The sequence below is a fragment of the Cibotium barometz genome, chromosome 3, assembly GCF_041138505.1.
Source record: "Cibotium barometz isolate CiBa-2024 chromosome 3, ASM4113850v1, whole genome shotgun sequence".
Classification (NCBI taxonomy): domain Eukaryota; kingdom Viridiplantae; phylum Streptophyta; class Polypodiopsida; order Cyatheales; family Cibotiaceae; genus Cibotium; species Cibotium barometz.
In genome coordinates, this window is record NC_141048.1 from 59,722,412 (window position 1) to 59,727,359 (window position 4,948).

The 4,948-nt window shown below is 44.1% G+C and overlaps 1 long non-coding RNA gene across 1 annotated transcript; it reads right to left on the reverse strand.

Moving 5' to 3' along the window:
* Window positions 1-438: 438 nt before the first annotated feature.
* On the reverse strand, window positions 439-2,640 carry LOC147640333 (uncharacterized). Its single transcript, XR_015269695.1, has 5 exons — window positions 2,626-2,640; window positions 2,473-2,535; window positions 1,909-2,277; window positions 1,767-1,823; window positions 439-677 (listed from the first exon to the last, which is right to left on the reverse strand). It is a non-coding gene; the product is annotated as an uncharacterized LOC147640333 (long non-coding RNA).
* Between the last annotated feature and the right edge of the window lie 2,308 nt (window positions 2,641-4,948).

Consider the following 4,948-nt stretch of genomic DNA (forward strand, 5'->3'; position numbering starts at 1 on the left):
TGAAAACCAACTTGGTGGAGCTAGCCATTAATTGTATGGTAAAACTAGTTGTCTACTACAAACATTCCACCTTGAGGAGTTGAGATAATCTTCCCAATTGAATTAATAGATGCATCAAGCAAATTAGACACATCTTCCATAATTCCAAGCATAAACTTCCATAATTCCAAGCATAAACCTCAATAAAAATAAGTGATAAATATGTTTGACGGCGCCCTCGACAAAATTACGCAGAATACCCCACCTTTGACTAAACTTTCAAAATTTAATTCAAGACCACGACACAAGTTACTACCTTACATGCTTATTTTTTTAAGTGGAATGTTACATACACATGGTAAAGTATACACAATACAATTCCCAGTAGACCGCCTGTCAAAACTATCTTATTTCGTTAATAATACCAAAAACTCCTACAAATCAGGCACACAGCCTGTAAAAGGAAAGCACGTGGCAACTTAACAACATCCGACACGAGGCGGTCACTCGTAGCTTTCACGGGCATTTGCCAGTGCCCTTGGAGTTCTTGAGGTTGGCGTAGCAGGGACACTCTTCACGGTTGCCGGCTGTACCCGGAGGCACGCAATTACAAGCCTTGCAGCAGACGTGGCAATCGAAAGAGCACATCTTGGCCCTGCTGGCCTTGCTGCACCTCGTTTCACACAGTCCGGGGCAATCTGTACACACACAACAGCATCCTCTTCCATCAACGTTCAACATGTAGACTTTACACACCATAGTTGGTTTTATTTTACTGCGAGAATAGGTACTGAAAATACATGCTTCTCCACCTTTCTTCACAGGCAGAGAGGGTGCTGAAACTTGTTGTCACTAAAACAAACAATTTCTCAATTTTGAGAAATTGGAAGCGGCGATTTCTTATACTATGGAATTCGCGAGGTCCGGGAAAAGACGGGCTTGTTTTAGCTTGTTTTCTTGAAAAAACCATCTCGTCTTGAGAGGAGAAAGAAAAATACCCTCTCCGATTCATAAAAGATCGTAGGCATTAGATGGCATAAAAGATGAGAGGAGAAGGAAAAACATCTTCATATAGAGCTAGAATTTGAAGGTTGCAATACCCATGAAAGGGGTCATAACTTTCACAATAAGGGCAATAACACAATTACCTTTCAAAAGAAAAGAGAGATTTTGGAAAATTAAGTCATATACCCTTCCAATCTCTTCCTAAAAAAGAGCCCTTCAAAAAGAAAAACAAATAGGGGTGCCATTCAAATTCTAGGCATGACTCATGTCGCTTATACTCTAATAAGGCACCGATCCTGGTGCTTCAGCTTGTCAGGCCTGTTGATTGGCGGACTTCCGCTTGTTCGGACTCAGTTCCTAGTTCCTAGCGTGCCCTGCCTCTGCCCCTTGATTGAGGGACACATAGATAAAGATTCTGGTGACATTATGAAGAAAATATGTGTTCACAGTCTTTTCTCACCCCAAAAAGTTTCCCAAACCCTAGGCATTCATGATACACTAGCTGTATGTGTTCACAAGACTGTCTTTTCTCACCCCAAAAAGTTTCCCAAACACTAGTAGGCATTCATGATACACTAGCTGAAGATAAAGAATTTTTCACTTTGACTAGGAAGGGAACGTTTCTTGTTACCATGGCATTCATGATACAAATACTAAGGCAAAGGAACCTTAATTTTGACGAGGGAAACGGAGGGCTCTTGTTGCTATCGACATTCATGATACACCATGCATGGCCGTACACAGCACACTCAGACTGCTTAATGCGAGAACGGAAACCTTACCTACAGACAATAAGTGCCTTGCTTGGAAGAGCTGCAGACCGTCTCCACCGGCATAGGCTACCTGAAAGGGCAACGCAAATATGTGAGAGGCCGTCGCCCCAAATGTGCCCAAAGTTTAACATGCGGTGAAAGTTTGGAACACTTGCCTCATTAAGCAAACAGAGCAGCACGAGGGCAACAAAACACACAGACAAACGCGCCATGCTTGGGCACTTGCGAACTAAAGCTTCGACTCCCAACACGGACAGCTCTGATCACAATGCACAACCTCACAAGGACTCTGCGAGACAGAAGCGTGCTTGGAGAGCAAGCGGTATGTACCTATTTATACCAAGCAACTGGAATAATATTATGATTATTTACCTTTGAATCCTTACTATCATTACGATTCATTATACATTTTATTATAGTGTCATCGTATTTGAAATTATTTTAATAAGGTAATGGCTGCTGCAGCCTGCATGACAACGCCTTTACACGAGTCTCCCGACAATAGTCGCCAGCCGTCGGCCTTTCGAAACAAAAAAAAAACACATATATTAAGAAGGCTATATAAATAGTATAGTAAATGAGCACATATGTCACTCTACAGTCTAAATCATGAGTACACCATCCGCCCATTACAATAAAAAAAAGGGTCAATACAAAGATTAATCAACAATTAATTGAGGAAACCAGGAAGAACCAGGAAGGGTAAATACTAAACTGTAGTCTTTAGTTTTTTCTGGAAGCAGGCTTTATTCATTTACCGCCTGTCCACATATTGCCGCTACACGTGAGACAACCAACCCACAGTATCATATCATCAGTCGCCACAATCCCACAGCCCATTGTGAGCTGTCAAAATGCATATAAATACCTCCAACTTGACGCGTTGGGCCTCTCAACGCTCTCTCTGTGTGTGTGTCACTGTGTTCCGTGTGTTGCAGGCCAGCTAGACTGGCGGCTGTATTTTGAAAACCCAGGATTCTAACCTTTCGAAATCCCCCAGGTTTTACACGAGTACAATTCCTAGCCACCGAATACTTTTTAAATCTCAAAAGATATTTCACACCTCATACTTTTAAACCCTCACCCGGACGCAGCCTTTCCGGCTTTGCCCCAACTTACACTAGTACTTACACAAACAAAGCCATTATCCTCCAGCATTAGTTAACCTTAGATCCACAACCCCAGTATCTATCTAAACACTTTTCTGGCCCTCTTTTGCTGACTCACTAATTGACTCTTGCTGACTCCTAGCTGACTGATTCAGACAGAGAACTGACTCTGCAGTGTAAAATAGACCTAGCTGATTCAGTTGACTCACCTGAATCAGAATCCTGCACTTATGTGTCCTCTCACACTCTTGGATACTCAAACCACTCAAATCAAACTAGGATCCATCCCAAATGGACTCTGACATCAGCTGACACACAGCTGACACTGAAACACACAAATCCATCCAAATGCTAATGCTGACTCTGATAAAAAACTATCCTCCCAATTGTCCTCCAACATAAGTTAACCTTAGATCCACAACCCCAGGATCTAACTGAACACTTTTCTAGCCCTCTACACTGACTCCTAGCTGACTGGTTCATAACTGACTCAGCACTCTGAAACAAACCTAGCTGATTCAGTTGACTTAGCTAAATTAGTGTTAACCCATGACGGACATTGAGACATACTATGTTTTACGTCATTAATTTAAATATTCTGAGTCATGGGCCGGGCTTGTCGGTACCATATGTTAAGGATAAAGGGATTGGGTGATTCGCCGATGAGAGGCGCACCTTGAATATCAGTAGGATAAGGGTTAGGGTCGGTCGGCCATGTATGGGCGCCCAAGTGTGAACGGCCAAGTCACCTATAAGAGTCAAATGTAACCCTAAAATCCTCATTCTCATGTGTTGTGAATACAAGAGTGCTCTTGCCTTATCTCTTTGGTTCCCTTCTCCTGCGTGAGAGAGAGAGAGAGAGAGAGTGAGAGAGCGATCGAGCACTGTGTAGCGGCACGGCGGCGGAGAGGCGGTAGAGCGGCGACGGCGGCTCCTCCTTCACGGCTGCGACGCGGGAATCCTTCAAGGCGGCAGTTAAGCGGTGAGTGACACACCTTTTGCATTCTGTTTGAGCTTGCCTTCCTGGTTGTATGCTTGCAGCCATTCGTGGCTCGCATACGGTGTCCGGCAAGTCCCCAGCTACGACCTGTGCGGCAAAAGCGCACATTTTTGGCGCCGCCGCTGCCGGGGAGTCGCCCTGCACCAAGCTCCAGTTTGCAGCTCGGCTGCTGCGTGAAGTTTAATCTGCACTGTAGGAAAGCGACCGTGTGTTTGTTGTTGAGGTGTTTCTGTGTTTTGCAATCTCTGTTTCTGCAATTTGTCTTCTGCATTTCTGTTTCTTTTGTTATTTTTTCGCTCCGCGTGTGGGCGCACGATCGGTTATCTGGTTTTCTGCGTGTGAGGGGGGTTTCTGAATCCCCAGATCTGTGCTGTGTGCACGAACTGCGCTGCGGCCAAGGCTAGAAACCCTAGAAAACCAGAAAATAAAAATTCTAAAAAATAAAAAACAAAAAATAAAAAATTAAATTTTATTTTGAAAGAAAGAACCAAACGTGTGGAGAGGAAAGATTTTCTAATCAGAGAAAAAAATTTTGAAAAGAAAGAACCCCAATTGACCCACGACCCCGGCCTCGGTCTCGGTCTCGGTTATTTGATATATATATATATAGGAGAGTGAGCCTCCATAGCTTTCTTTCAAGTGAGAGCTTATGGGAAGTCGTGCCCTATATGTAGCCCACTCCCCAAGGAGTAAAGTGAGCATATGGGATAAAGCCCTCACCCTTTCCTCCACAAGCAAATAGGCTTTTGCCCCTTCCCCCCAAGGGAAACGGACTGTTTTGAGGACTACAGGAGCTCTAGATAGGCGAACACGGTGCTGTAAAGCACGCTAGGACCCTTTGAACGATACGCTCGTTTCGAGCTATCACACGCCCTAGCCCAAGTTCGATCGTAAGTAAGGGGGTCAAAAACGAGTTCAAAACGATCTAAAAACAATCTAAAAACAAGTAAAAACGGGGTGCGAAACACCTAAGAAACCACTTGTGTGAGTTTCAAGGGTAGTTACCAACGCACGTACGGTACCCACGTCACATGCATCTACGCTCTGGTCGGGTGCTGGAGTCTGAGCCACTAGAAAGCGTT